The sequence below is a fragment of the Zonotrichia leucophrys genome, chromosome 11 (assembly GCF_028769735.1).
Source record: "Zonotrichia leucophrys gambelii isolate GWCS_2022_RI chromosome 11, RI_Zleu_2.0, whole genome shotgun sequence".
In the NCBI taxonomy this organism is placed as follows: Eukaryota; Metazoa; Chordata; class Aves; order Passeriformes; family Passerellidae; genus Zonotrichia; species Zonotrichia leucophrys.
This window is the reverse complement of record NC_088181.1, coordinates 17338829-17354573: the sequence shown is the minus strand read 5'-3', so window position 1 is coordinate 17354573 and position 15745 is coordinate 17338829. Positions and strand designations below refer to the sequence as shown.

Below are 15745 nucleotides of genomic sequence, written 5' to 3'. Positions count from 1 at the left end.
ACTCGAAGGTCTGATGAATCCATAATTAGTTGGCTGGTCCGTCTCTGGGATGCTGCAGGCGAGGCTACAATTTTGGATGGCACTGAAGCCAGGCATTTGGGATCCCTGTCACAGGATACTGTCATAGACCAAGGAATGATGAGGGGGGCTAACTCTCAGAGCCTCTGGGAACGGGTCCTAAGAAGTGTAGCAGAAAGATACCTGTGTGCAGACGATCTCTATATGCAGCAGACTCAGTGGAAGACAATAGAGCAAGGGATCCAACGCCTGAGAGAAATGGCCGTGGTTGAGATTATCTTCTCAGATGATGTAACAACTAGGAACCCAGACTTAGTACCATGCACGTCTGTGATGTGGCGAAAACTCGTACGACTCGGGCCACAAGAATATGCCTCTGCCTTAGCCATCATGAAGAGGGATGAGAGGGGTGAGACTGTGCTTGACATGGCAAGGAAGCTCCGAGCATATGCAGATGCTGTACATGGCCCAACACATGCCAGAATCGCAGCGGTGGAAACACGTCTTCAAAAATTAGAGGACAAGATAGAGGAGGGTCACAAGAAACTGAGGGAGGAGATTAAAGAGAGCTTTCTCCAAATCTCGGCGGTACAGATCAGAGGTTCTGGTACCCAACGCAGACGTTCCCCAGACGGCGAGAGAAGGTACATCCCACGAGCTGAGCTGTGGTTCTATTTGCGTGATTGTGGAGAAGACATGAGGAGATGGCATAGACAACCTACCTCTGCTCTGGCACAACGGGTGAGACAACTGAAGATTCAGAGAGGAAGTTCCAAAAGGGAAGCAGCTCCAGTGGCCAGTAACCGAACTGTCACATATGATGATAATGACAATATTTTTGATCCCCTTGAAGGAACCTCCAAGACATATGCCCAGGGAAAGAAGGATAACCAGGCTTAGAGGGGCCCTGCCTCTAGCCAGGTAGAGGCTGGGGAAAACCGTGTTTTTTGGACTGTGTGGATTCGTTGGCCTGGCACATATGAACCACAAGAATACAAAGCTTTGGTTGACACTGGTGCACAATGCACATTAATCCCATCAAGACATGTGGGGACAGAGTCTGTTTCTATTGCTGGTGTGACAGGGGGATCACAGGATTTTACTCTGGTAGAAGCTGAGGTGAGCCTGACTGGAAATGAGTGGAAGAAACACTCTATTGTGACTGGCCCAGAGGCCCCATGTATTTTGGGCATAGACTACCTTCGAAGTGGGTATTTCAAAGACCCAAAGGGACTCAGATGGGCCTTTGGAATAGCTGCTGTAGAGACAGAGGGTGTCAAGCAGTTGAACAGCTTGCCTGGACTGTCAGACAGCCCATCTGCAGTAGGTCTCCTGAAGGTGGAAGAGCAACGAGTGCCAATTGCCACCTCAACAGTGCACCGCCGACAGTACCGAACGAATCGAGATGCTGTGATCCCCATCCATAAGATGATCCGAGAGCTGGAGAGCCAAGGGGTGGTCAGCAAGACCCACTCACCCTTCAACAGCCCCATCTGGCCTGTGCGAAAATCTGAAGGAGAATGGAGATTGACTGTGGACTATCGTGCATTGAATGAAGTGACCCCACCCCTGAGCGCTGCTGTGCCGGACATGCTGGAACTCCAGTACGAGCTGGAGTCCAAGGCAGCAAGGTGGTACGCCACTATAGACATTGCCAATGCATTTTTCTCCATTCCTCTGGCAGCAGAATGCAGGCCTCAGTTTGCTTTCACCTGGAGAGGCGTGCAGTACACCTGGAACCGATTGCCCCAGGGGTGGAAGCACAGCCCCACCATCTGCCATGGACTGATCCAGGCTGCACTGGAAAAGGGTGAGGCTCCAGAACATTTGCAATATATTGATGACATCATTGTGTGGGGGAAGACAGCAGCAGAGGTGTTCGAGAAAGGGGAGAAAATTATCCAGATTCTCCTAAAAGCTGGCTTCGCCATCAAGAAGAACAAAGTCAAGGGACCTGCTCAAGAGATCCAGTTTCTGGGAGTGAAGTGGCAAGACGGACGGCGTCAGATTCCCACCGATGTCATCAACAAGATCACAGCAATGTCTCCACCCACCAATAAGAAAGAGACACAAGCTTTCCTAGGCGCCATAGGTTTTTGGAGGATGCATATTCCCGAATACAGTCAGATCGTGAGCCCTCTCTACCTGGTCACCCGTAAGAAGAACACTTTCCACTGGGGCCCAGAGCAGCAACAAGCCTTTGCACAGATCAAGCAGGAGATTGCTCATGCAGTAGCCCTTGGCCCAGTCAGGACAGGACCAGAGGTGAAGAATGTGCTCTACTCTGCAGCCGGGAACCATGGCTTGTCCTGGAGCCTTTGGCAGAAGGTGCCTGAGGAGACTCGGGGTCGACCACTGAGATTTTGGAGTCGAAGCTACAGAGGGTCTGAAGCCAACTATACTCCAACAGAGAAAGAAATCCTGGCTGCCTATGAAAGAGTCCAGGCTGCTTCGGAGGTAATAAGCACTGAAGCACAACTCCTCCTGGCACCCCGACTACCCGTGCTGGAGTAGATGTTCAAAGGCAAGGTTCCTTCCACTCACCATGCCACCAGTGCTACATAGAGCAAGTGGATTGCTCTCATCACTCAGCGCGCCCATATAGGTAAACTGAATCGCCCTGAGATTTTAGAAGTCATTACAAATTGGCCCGAAGGTGAAAACTTTAGTCTCTCTGATGAAGGAAAACAAGAAGAGACACGAGCTGAAGAAGCTCCACCATACAACCAACTACCAGCAGAAGATACACAATACGCTCTCTTTACTGATGAGTCGTGCCGCATTGTGAGAATGAACCGGAAGTAGAAAGCAGCTGTATAGAGCCCCACACGGCAGGTGGCAGAGGCCACTGAAGGAGAAGGTAGATCAAGCCAACTTGCTGAACTCAAAGCTGTTCAACTGGCCCTGGACATTGCTGAAAGAGAGAAGTGGCCAAAGCTCTACCTTTATACTGATTCATAGATAGTAGCCAATACTCTGTGGGGATGGCTGGAGAGATAGAAAAAGGCTAACTGGCAACGTAGAAGAAAGCCAATTTGAGCTGCTGAAGAGTGGAAAGACATTGCTACCAGGGTAGAGAAGCTGCCTGTGAAGGTCCGCCATGTAGATGCCCATGTACCCAAGAGTAGAGCTAATGAGGAGCACCAAAACAATGATCAGGTAGACCAAGCCGCAAAGATAGGGGTGTCCAAAATAGACCTAGATTGAGAACATAAAAGAGAGTTATTCTTAGCTCGGTGGGCCCATGATGCCTCAGGCCACCAGGGCAGAGATGCCACCTATAAGTGGGCACGAGACCGAGGGGTAGATCTAACCATAGACAGTATCTCTCAAGTTATCCATGACTGTGAGACGTGTGCCGCCATCAAGCAGGCCAAGCGACTGAAGCCCCTCTGGTACGGTGGGCGGTGGTCCAAGTACAAGTATGGGGAGGCCTGGCAGATTGACTACATCACACTGCCCCAGACACGCCAGGGCAAGCGCTACGTGCTGACCATGGTGGAGGCCACCACTGGATGGCTGGAAACCTACCCTGTGCCTCATGCTACAGCCCGGAACACCATCCTGGGCCTGGAAAAGCAAGTTCTGTGGAGACATGGCACCCCTGAAAGGATTGAGTCAGACAATGGGACTCATTTCAAGAACAGCCTTGTCAACACCTGGGCTAGGGAACATGGCATTGAGTGGGTGTACCATATCCCCTACCATGCACCAGCTGCAGGCAAAGTGGAGAGGTACAATGGACTGTTAAAAACCACATTGAAAGCATTAGGTGGGGGATCTTTCAAGAACTGGGATCAGCATCTGGCAAAAGCCACCTGGTTAGTTAACACCCGAGGCTCTACTAACCGAGTCGGCCCTGCCCAATCTGAGCCTTTGCAAAGAGTAGATGGAGACAAAGTCCCAGTGGTACATGTCAGAGGTTTGTTAGGGAAGACTGTGTGGATCAATCCTGCCTCGAGTACAGACAAACCCATTCGTGGGGTTGTCTTTGCTCAGGGACCAGGTTGCACGTGGTGGATAATGCAAAAAGATGGAAGAACACGATGTGTACCTCAGGGAGACCTGATTGTTGCATAAAACCTGTATAAATATCACTGTTTCCTGAATGTTATTACCATTGTCTGTGTATAGTTGTATAATGGATGTATCATGTATGTACTTGTAGAGTTAGAATTTATATTAGTTTTAGTAGTAAGCAGACGATATGGGGATAAGGGGTGGAATGTCCTGGGTTGACTATATGATGCTTTTATCCCCAATCGTCTCATTCTGTTTATGTTGAATAATAATAAGTTTTGTACCTTTAAGAGTGTTACAGAGAGTGAAGGAGGAGAGAGAAGAAGCGGCAGTTTGTTTTTCAGACACTGCACTCCACTCCTACACATTCCTGCTCCTGACTGTGTTGTCTGCGGACAGACAGCGGGACAGAGAGCTCTTCTTTTGCTTTTTAGTTAGTGTTAGCTAGCTGAGGCAAAGAAGTTCCCTGGACTGTTTTTTCCCTTTTTCTTTGGACCTCTTGGAACTGCTCTGGACTGAACACCCAGGAGAGCACCGGCAGCTGCAGTTGTGGCCCACCAGGCCGGGCCTGGCCTGCGACAATTCCAGCACTGAGAGACTGATCAGAGACTGAGTGAGCTGCCGCTTGAACCCGGGGTTTTTCTCAGTTTGTCATCTCTTTTAGAGTGGCAAGGGGTCTCATTGTTTTGATACTGTTTTGGTCTTATTGTTTAATAAACAGGGGGTTTTTTTTCCACCTTTCTCCAAGGAGGTATTTTTCTTTCCTCCCGGACCAGTTGGGGGGAGGGGCCGATTGGATCTGCTTTTCCCACCGGAGCTCCTTTGGGGGAATTCTTCCCCAAATTTGCTCTAAACCTGGACATCCATGGTGGTTTTTAGGTGGTCATTTTCAAGACCTGTTTGGAATGTCTCCAGGTGCACTTCACTGTTCCTGGCTTTTGAAGAGGCAAACTTTTGTATGGCCCTTTGTTATATCTGTTTTAATACAAGCAACTCCTTTAAACGCTGTGGATATTATTTCTGGACTACTGGAGCTTTCAGACACAATCAAATATGGGGCCATTCCCGACAAACTTTGCTCCCTAAGAGAAAACTTGGAGACAGTGGAAACAATGAAGGGCTGGGAAACATTCACTGCATCACTTTTTGTTCCCAAAGTGAAAGGGAAATTAATGAACGATAAAGCTTGACGGTGTTTGTAGAGTTTGGGCTATTCTGTTGGAGGCTGATATTTTTCATTATTTTGCACCATGAGAGCTCCAGGAACACCCTGTGGAACAGGAGCAGCCATGGAGAGCTGTGGGGATGGTGGGAGGTCACAACTGGGATCAGACAGACATCTCAAGCTGCTTTCCTCTTTCCTTGGGAGCAAAAAACATCCTGAGCTGCCAGACTCACACAATCCATTCTCAGAGATGACAAAACTAAAATGGTTCTGGTTAATTCTGGTTGGAGAGTTAAAATACCATAATTTACTGTGGGTGTTACTGATCAGCTACACCCTCACTGGCTCCATTTAGTAATAGGAAAAATTAAATGTTTCTCAGGTTTTAGTGAATTGTTTTAACTTAAAACATTCATTGCCTCTCTTCTAATTATGAATTGAAACGTGCTGGGTATAAAAATGGGATAAAAGGCCTTCTGTAAATGTAATGTTATTAATTTTAATTTATCCAATTTAACACAAGATTTTCCCAGGGATTAGATAGTGTTCTTTCTAACGATTTGCACAATAAAAGTTGTTTTTACTAAACAAAGTATGATTGCTGTTATGTCTTGTTATTATTTTAAACAAATACTGCATTTTCCTGGTTCAGGAACAATTACAAGAACAAACGTTGCAGTCACAGAATCAAGTGCCAAATGTGGATGCTTTTGCATATTTGAAATAATTAGGGCTGAGGAATGACTTTTCTTCTTAGACAAATTGTAATTTTACAAGAAATATTTTCTTGGTATAAGTGAGATATTTTGATACATTCAAAATGTTAAATTTTTTCCTAATTTTTTGCACAATTCATCTTTACAGCCTTTTGAAATTAAGAATTACTTTTATCAGGCAGAACTGAAACAGTTTGCTAAGACTGAGAAGGATATTTTGATGTTTCTGCCTGAAATTTTTCTAGCAAGACAGACACAATTCAAAGCATTTCACTCTTCACTAGACATTATTTTTCCAATTGTTTGCTGAACAATTGATATTGAAATAGATGGGATGAGATGGGCTATGGAAAGCTTGTACAGACAGACATGGTGGTAGTTGTGTCTGAATAATAAAATATCATTTATTTTCCTTCCTCTGCTTCTGCTGGTTGCAAATACATCGTGCTGTAGGCACCATGTTCAGCTTAATAAATTGATAGATGCCAAGTGATTTTGATAGTGATTTTGGTTTGTTTTTTTTTTTTTTTTCTTTTTAAGGAATTAAACTGCAATCTCTACCTCAGTCACTAACTGCTGGAGTTTTGGATGTTAAGATTTTTAATTTTTTTGTATAAATAGATTTTGATTCTTAGGAGAGTATCACATTTAATTTGAGGTTTTAAAAATTGATTAATAATATTGGGATTATGGGTGTGTAGTTGGTTAGAAGTGTGTAATATTATAGGGTGGAAAACTTAGAGTTTGGGGTTTCAGAATATAGTAATAAATATGAAGTAAGATGGAAGTTTTAGGGTGGAAGTAGGTTGGTGTTTTTTACTTTCTTTTCTTTTCTTGGTTGGTTTTTTTTACTTTTTTTTCCTCTTCTTTATAGGTTTGGGTGGTATTTTGTAATTGGATAGAAAAGTCCACAGTGTGGACTTTGAGGGATTAATTATTAGGTTAAAAGTGAAAATAACCAAGTTACCAGCAGACTGAAATGCCAGCACTAACTGTGCGATTCCTGTGCAGCCTCCTGACCTTGGCTTGGCCAAGGAGCCAAAATCCACTGGGATTTCCCTGCCAGGCCCCTCCGGCTTCCAGCCCCTGCATTTTGCTGGCCAAAGCCTGAATCACAGCACAGTGAGGGTAATAGTTATAATTTCTGATAACAGTAATAATTATAATTTCTAACTGCTAAATCTTGATTGATTTCCATAGCTAGAACACTGGATGTTTTACTGTGAACATCCAGTGTTCTAGCTATGGAAATCAATCAAGATTTAGCAGTTAGAAATTATAACTGTGGATGTGACAATCTGGTCAGAGAGAGAAAGCTGGATAAGTTTCCCCATGAACCTGTCTGGGAAGGTTTAGGGAGCTGGAGAGAAACAATGAGAATCAAATATTAAACAATCTGCAGGTGCTGTTTTTTACAAGCTGTTTTGCTCATCAAGTTGTTTACAGATGGGCGTCTTCTTAATTAGCCAGCCATGTGAAATGTGTTGATTAAATGACCAATCAGGTCCACCTGTAGCAAACCAAGGTATAAAAAGGAGAGGACTGAGTTGAATGGGCTGTCTTTTGTCCTTTGACTTCACTCTGTGTCATTTCTGACTCAATGGTGATATTTTACCTATAAATTCAGAGTCTACTCAAGAGATTTCAGAGCAAAGAGATTTTCTTAACCTTGTGGCTAATGTGTGTATGTGTTTCTAGCTCTCATTTGCAGTGCAAAGCAGCTTTGGGTGAGGTTTCTCAGCATTCCTTTGCCCTGGTCCCAGCCAGTGACAGTGCCCAGGATCAGGGCTGGCTGCTACTCCCCTGCTTTGGCTCCTGCAGATTTTTGGGGGTAGCAGCTTGGATGCAGAACTCAGTGGTTGCCTTCCATTGCAGTTGGTAAGAGCTTTAGTTCACAAATGATATTTAACCCCCGTTGGATAGGACTCTACCCAAGCAAGTTCACTGTATAAAAATGAGGGACAGATTTAGCAGGCATTTAAGTTGTTGCCTTCCCATCGGCTCTAGTTGTCTATGGTTCTTCTTGTCTCTTTTAGGTTTTTGTTTCTGTGATGTGGTGTCAATTCCAATTATCAGCAAGCAGACTGGGCTGCAGAAACATTCTGTGGTTAAAAGTCAAATAAAGGTTGGACTTGCTGTGCAGTTGCTATGCATTGAGCTCATCATTGTGAGTACTGAGTGTTGGGATTTGTGTGTTGAGACAGCTCTTGAAGCAAGACTTTTTAATTTTTAAGACTTTTTTAAAATTTAAATGCTCTTTCATTTTGATACCTGTCAAACAGCATTTCCTCTCTCTTAGTAAATAATTTCTTTCAAGGATTTTTCCATATTCTTTGATATTATTTATAATCCTATCTACCAAGACACTGTGATCTTTAATATCTTGTAACATGTAGTCACTGCAAGACTACCTTGTGTAAGACCTCAAAAAAAATTGCCAACTATTAAATATCTATCACAAGTGTAGGTACAACCCTAATTAAAGCATAGAGCAAAGAAATAATCTGCTAGTATTTAGGAAAATGTTCATGACTTGGTTGACAAGCTCCAGTTTGGGGGTCAATAAGAAATGAAAAGAATCCTGCTAAACTGAAGGTTGCAGAAGAGAGCATATTAAAGAGGGCTGGTTTCTGAGGCGTGAGGCCAAGCTGTTTATGCTGTTTAAATGCAAGAACTTGGAGGGGCTGAATTGTCTAATGGCGCTTGCAGTTCCTGGGTGAGCTTCTCTTCAGACTTTGTGCCAGGTTTTACTTTCTGACATTCAGGCTCTTGCAGCAGTGTTGGGAATTGCAATGTGCCATGGTTCACAAAAGTTTCAGAGCACAGTAAAACTCTCAGAAAACAGTTGGACTGGGAGACTGTTGGACTCAAAATATCCCTCTGGCTGTCCTGGATTACCAGGACCCTGCCAGGGGGCTCAGAGACCCTGGCACAGAGCCCAAGATGCCCCTGTGGGTTTGATTATGACCCACAGAGCAAGGTACCAACCTTAGATGAAGATCAGCAAGCCACAACAGTTTAGGTAGAATGATAGTGAATTTATTATGGCATGAAAAATAGATTTTTGGGGTTTTTGGTATGGGGGTTCAGGATGCAAGATGGAGGGATCTGGGTGTGTCCTGCCTTTCTCCTCCTTCTTCTTGGCCTCCATCTTCTGCTGTGATGGTGGCACTTACAGATTGGTTTAGAGTAGAAGCTCACTGTCTAACACAGGTGATAGGTATTGGACAGTAATTGTAAACATTGTACATGTAGTTTTTAGTATAAAGCCATAACACTGCCCTGGGGGCAGGCAGAGTGCCTGGAACTGTCCTGCTGGATGGACCTGGGCAGGGCAGGAGAAAGAATTTTATAGATAAGGAACAATAAACAACCTTGAGACCCAGAAATGAAGAGCTCTGACTGCTTCTTCAAGTGCCAGGCTGGGAAAAGAGACTTTCCAACACATCTTGGGGTCACTCTGACCAGCTAGAGGCCCTGAGAGGAGACTCTGTTCTGTGTTTATATCTTTTGATTTCTAGAATTTCATGGCTGAATCTGCGGACACCTTAAAATAACACAGGTGAAAAAGTTAGCACTGGACTTACTTACCAGTGGGTTTGATTGGGGATGGTTAAGTCTAGAAGAAGAGCATGGATCCTCTTGGAAAGGTAAAAGACAAAAGGAGAAGAACCCACAAAATTATTTATTTTGAAATGAAGCCTGTTGATGAAGGCATGATTGTTAGCTAGTCAGAGAGCTATTGCTGAGTGCTTTTACCTGGGTGCTGCCACTGGAATTGCTGTTTGCCAGGTGCTGCTGAATGTGCTACTCCTGTGCCATGGAAGGCAGAACATCCCCACAGAGGCACCAACTGCATCTGCCTGTCCTTGCCTTGTCCCTGGGGGACAGCAGCAGGACCCACCTGTGGGGCTGTGTCAGTGCTGGGCCCCCGTGCTGGAGGGATGCTGGTGGCTGGAGTGAGTCCAGAGAAGGGAAATAAGGCTGGGGAGGGGTCTGGAACACAAACCCTGTGAGGGGAGGCTGAGGGAGTTGGGGGTGTTTATTCTGGAGAAGAGGAGGCTCAGGGCAGACCTCATCACCCTCTGCAACTCCCTGACAGGAGGGGGCAGCCAGGGGGTGTCACAGACATGTTTTATGAAAAATCCTTTCCTTAGGATTTTTCCTCCTGAGAAGCTGGGAGGCCTCAGGAACAAAATGTAAACAATGGTTATCTGCTGCTGTGGAATGCAACAGGTGCATCTGGGATTGGTCTCATGTGGTTGTTTCTAATTAATGGCCAATCACAGTCAGCTGGCTCAGACTCTCTGTCCCAGACACAAGCCTTTGTTATCATTCTTTCTTTTTCTATTCTTAGCTAGCCTTCTGATTAAATCCTTTTCTCTATTCTTTTAGTATAGTTTTAATATAATATATATGATAAAATAATAAATCAGCCTTCTGAAACATGGAGTCAGATCCTCATCTCTTCCCTTGTTCTGGGACCCCTCTGAACACTGTCACAAGGGGAGGTCAGGCTCTGCTCCAGGACAAGAGGACACAGCCTTCAGCTGCTCCGGGAGAGGTTTAGGCTGGACATTAGGGAATATTCCTCACACAAAGGGTGATTGGAATGGGCTGCCCAGGGAGGTGGTGGAGTCACTGTCCCTGGAGGTGTTTAAGGAAGCCTGGATGAGGCTCTGAGTGCCATGGTCTTGTTTTGTGGAGATAATCAAAACTCCACAACTTCTGTGAAAGTTGTAGAGCCGGTATGTCTATTATAGCGCTGGATGCATGTGGGAATCGTTCCCCTAAAATTCCCCTACGTGTGTACCTCTGGGAACTTCAGGTCCCTTTTTATCTCCCTCTCAAATACATATGCATACAATTTCACAATAGGTTCATACATGTTCATTTTCATGAATGTAGCGTGACATTTGCCGCTAGTTCTTCTTTATCAGAAAGAATTCCTAGGCCGGGCTGACCTGCTCTCACAGCAGTCTCTCTGTCTCTTTCTATCACCCTCTGTCTCTCTCCCCTTACCTCTGTCCTTCACTGAAGCAGTTTCTCTGAGCCTAGGCTTTGCAGTCAGACTACACAGCAAGCTACATACTTAAACATGTCCATTCCACCCAAATCAAAAAGGATTTCTACCCTGGAAAATTTCCACTCTGCCTCAGTCTGGTGACAGGGTGGCGTTGGTCACAGGCTGGACTCGATGCTCTCCAAGGTCTTTCCCAGCCTGGGTCATTCTGTGACTCTGTGATATCAATGATGGCTGTAAGGCACTGAAGGAAATGGATGATGTACTTTTACTTCTATAAAAACTCTGTTATATATAACTCTACCTACTTCTCTGTCCCAGAGTGAGCAAGCATCATTAGATCAACATAATTTGGAATTTAGTGGGAGGTATCAGTTTGAAGGTTAGTGATGGAAATGCTAATGATGGATTATCTAAAAACTGACAGTACTTTGCAAGTCTGCTTAGAGATGTGAAATGATGTAATTTCAGCAGGATGCATTAGTAGTCAAAACTTAGAAAGTATAGGAAAATGTAATTCATCATAGGATTTTGCAGCTCTGTGTGTTTTGCCAGTAAAATTTTTGTGTGTGTAAATGGCATGAATATTGTCCAACATTCAAATCAGTAGGAGATAAAGATTAATTAAATTATTTCAATAATTATTATGATTTTGTGTCATGGTACTTCCTTTTGCATTGTGATCTGACCTACTTGGACATTTTAAGTTGTATTTTAATCTTGTTCTAGCCTAAAAAAAAACATAGCATTGTTTTTCTTTGCCAACCCTGATCTGTCTGAGTCTTCCTCTTAAAATACATTCCTGATAAGCACCTCATTTCTTATTGTTGTAAATGATAGTGGCAATGTGAATTCTGTGACAATATAGTGTTGGATTTCACATTTATGTATTAGCTTTTACATATTATCATTATTAACCACGAAGATTTTGATATGGTACAATTTATACTTCCTTTTAAATGTCTTTTAGCATGGTATAATGTCAGTTTATGTATGCACAGTATAGGTTATATAAATAGTAGTGTGATAAATATATCTTAAGCTGTAGCATAATATTAAAGCAGAGATTATGTAATGTTAAAATGCTTTTATTCATGTAACTAACTCAGAGAACAGTGTAAGATAATCAAGTAGTTCCTCACATTTTGTAGACTATCTTATCTGAATGACAACAGTGACAAAAAGCAAAACTCAATTTATTGACTCCTCGTTATCAGAGAGTGTAGAAAGAAGAAGATGAAACCATGAGAAAAAAATAAAATATATTAATTTAATCTGAGGGGTGGCATGCAGGCAAGTCAAAGATTAAGCTCAAAAGAATTCATAAACTCACAGAATGTTTAAAATATGTATAAACTCTTGTGAATATGCATGTGCCCCCTGTAATGTAACAGTATATAAAGAACATTGTTTTGAGCTAATGCTGTGGGTTTTTTGCTGATCACCAAAACACCCCAGTGCTAGAGTTTGTCCCTTTTATCCCTTATTAAACTTTTATAAAAATTCCAAATAGAGAGCTGTGTTTCTCACATTATGCTTTGAAAGGAGGGTGGTTATGGCTTCCCAAGCACAGCCTGTGCAATTTGAAAATAAAAAGATATTGCTCCATCCAATGTTGAAAGAAATCTTCCTTTTCAAACCATGGAAGAATTTGTCTTACTGAGATTAAACAAGGGCAGGAAGTGAAGCATTTGTTTGTTTTATGAAGCCTGGTGAATTTTGATAATGAGTCCTGTAAAATAGATGATATTGAAGCTTTTCTAATTCTAAACAGATAAGAAATAATAGTTACATATTTCAGCTTCAAAGACAAAAGTAACCTTTTATCACCTAATTTAACAATCTTTTTAGTAAAATGTCTTAGAAGAATGTGAAGTGTTATTTAAATACTAAAAAATCACCATCTTTGAATAGCAGGGCTTTTTAATTGCCATAATCAAAGTCCAAACACATTTCCCTGCTAGCTTTAAATAGACTCACACATTTCTTTTCTTGCTTCAAATAGTTTCTTTTAATGACAGGTTTTTCCTTAATGAGGAAGAGAATAAAGTGAACAACTCTGAGCTTGTCAGTGCAACTTCAGCATGACAAAAGTGCTGATTTTTGACAGCACCCACCAGGAAAATAGAAAAACTGGCAGTGGATTAATTAATGTAGGATTTTGAATTGCTAGTCTGAATTTTGAAATATAAACATATTTATATTAGCATTTGAATGTAAGTTTTAAATAGCAAAAAAACCCCAAAGAAATCCTACACTGAAGATCATATAGTGTAATAATTCACACTTCTTTGTGATAACTAATCTGAAATAGCTTTTGAAATTGGGCATTCTTGTTTAGTTTTCTAATCTTTTCTGTGATAACTAGGTTAGAATAATTACACCATCCATGGAGCTTTTGGAGATAAGTCTTGTTCTAGTACTAAAATCTCCTTTTAGAACAGGAGACCTCTAACAAATTGGTTAATAAACAACAGCATTAATGTCACCTGGATTCCCATGATCATGTGAGCTGGTGTGCAGCCATCCTTATCAGGAAAGGAGGAGATAATCCCATATTAATGTGATCAGATTTCCTACAATTGACTAAACATCCCAACCAGGTCCTGGCTGTGGGCTTTTGTAGAGAGCATTGTAGGTTTAATTAAGGTATTAATAATACCTCAGCAGTAATTCAGGTAAAATACAACATTTTACAGGAGTGATAGAAATCTGCTTTAATATTGGATCTCAACACAACATTGGTTGTGACGGTGTTCATAGGGGTTCTTGGATGAGGGAAGAGACGAGGATCTGACTCCATGTTTCAGAAGGCTTGATTTATTATTTTATGATATATATTACATTAAAACTATGCTAAAAGAATAGAAGAAAGGATTTCATCAGCAGGCTAGCTAGGAATAGAAAAAGAAAGAATGATAAAAAAGGCTTGTGGCTTGGCTCTCTGTCCGAGCCAGCTGACTGTGATTGGCCATTAATTAGAAACAACCCCATGAGACCAATCCCAGATGCACCTGTTGCATTCCACAGCAGCAGATAACCATTGTTTGCATTTTGTTCCTGAGGCCTCCCAGCTTCTCAGGAGGAAAAATCCAAAGGAAAGGATTTTTCATAAAAGATGTCTGTGACAACTGGTGACTTCAATTTATTTTCTGAGGAATCATGTTTGTTTCTAGAAATTGCTGGATTGTTTATGACTTAGAAGGAGTGTTTTTTTTATTTTGCTAAGAAAATTCTAGATGCTGTCCTGGTATGAGAGCAGCAGTTCAATGGTCCTGCTGCAGTGTCTGGGGGCAGCTGCACAATTGCCAGGGCTGGACAGGGAGGCCCAATGGACTTTCCCAGCTTAATCCCATATTTCTGTTGCTTCAGCTTTGCCCTAAAGTCCCTGCAGCCTAAAAGCATGGAAGAGTTGGGTGGGAGCAGAGAGGCCCCACATGGAGCTGGGAATGCTGGACTTGAGCAGCTTTGGCTGCTCTGGAGCCTGCCCAGGACGTGGGCCTTGAGTTTCCACACTAGAAGGAATATTTGCACTCCTACAGCTTTCTTTTCTGTCAAATGGGGTTTATTTTTACAACCACAGCCTGCTCCAAGAATAATTACAGTTGTTTAATAATTGTTGTGATTGCAGACGAAGACTGATAATTGGTATCAGTTTAAGTGGAGAGGAAATGGCCAGGAGTTTTTGAATGGCACAAATTCTCTTGTTTTCTTTTGCCATCTGTAAAGCTATGAATAGGAAAAACATGTGGAGAGAATCATTGTTGTTTTTTGAGATGTAAATGAGACACAGGGCTGAGGAACATCTCCCTCCAGTGCTCCCCTCCAGTGGCATCTGCTTGAAAGGTCACTGGACAGAAGCAGTTTGGGAAGAATTTCCTGCCTTTTGCTCCCTTTTCTCTCAGAAGCAGCTTGTGCAAAACCAAACTGGAACATGAAGCTGGATTCATTATTAAACCAAGAGATTATAATTTCCACATCATTCTATTCCCCATCCCCACTTCCCAGTGTCTGATAATAATCTTGTGTCATAATGAAATTCATGAGGCTGCAACAACAAAGGAGTGCACGGAGGAGAACAGGAGCTTCTCAGATGGTATAGATTTGCATACTAACGAAGATTATGATGTTGTTAATATTACAGAAACATAGTAATATCCAAATACCACTGAAATGGGAATGGTAGCTCATTATTAGACTCCAAAAACAAATAAAAGAATGTATTTTACAACATAGCTGCACCTTGCAGCTGCTGCAGAATTAAGCCCAATTCCTATAACAGAATTATTTTTATTTCTCTGCCACATCAAGAGGGTTAAAAAATTCAGACTTACAGTGTATTTTATTGGAAAAAAAAGTACTCAAAAGTTCATTTTTTTTTCAAGCTATGTCGGCTGATCACAAAAAGCACAATGGGTTGGAGTTCATAGGAGAAGTTCAGAAGTACGTCAAGGCTTTGACTTCCAAGAGTGAACTTAAGAGAGGAGGCTCATCCATGGCTGGGATTTTATTCCTGTCTTTACTGAAGGGCTCTTGACCCAGCTTTGGCCAAGCTCCTGTCTGCTTTGTGTGCTGGTTCAGCAATGCAGGATCACTGGGAGCAGGAGATGCAGGGCAGCACAAAACCAAACCTTCAACAGCTCATACAGAAAATCCTGCACCTTCCTTGACTTCTGCACAGCTAAAGGTCTTGGTTTCCTCCAAGAAGTGTTCTTGGCATTTGCCAAGTCCTCTGTCAAATGACAACTTCAGCAGCAGATTTCTGGGCCTGATTCCCTCTGTCTGTATGATGATTGTGGCTGT

At 42.7% G+C, this 15745-nt stretch overlaps 1 protein-coding gene and 1 long non-coding RNA gene across 6 annotated transcripts in view; one reads left to right on the top strand and one right to left on the bottom strand.

Annotated features, from left to right (window-relative positions):
- Nucleotides 1–15745, bottom strand: part of CHST8 (carbohydrate sulfotransferase 8) — a 215251-nt gene that overhangs the window by 46276 nt on the left and 153230 nt on the right. The window lies entirely within an intron of this gene.
- LOC135452615 (uncharacterized) lies at nucleotides 7477–8061 on the top strand. 2 transcript variants are annotated; one of them, XR_010441665.1, is made up of 3 exons: nucleotides 7477–7522; nucleotides 7618–7797; nucleotides 7956–8061. It is a non-coding gene; the product is annotated as an uncharacterized LOC135452615 (long non-coding RNA). The 2 variants fall into 2 exon arrangements; XR_010441664.1 differs by having other exon boundaries at nucleotides 7477–7797.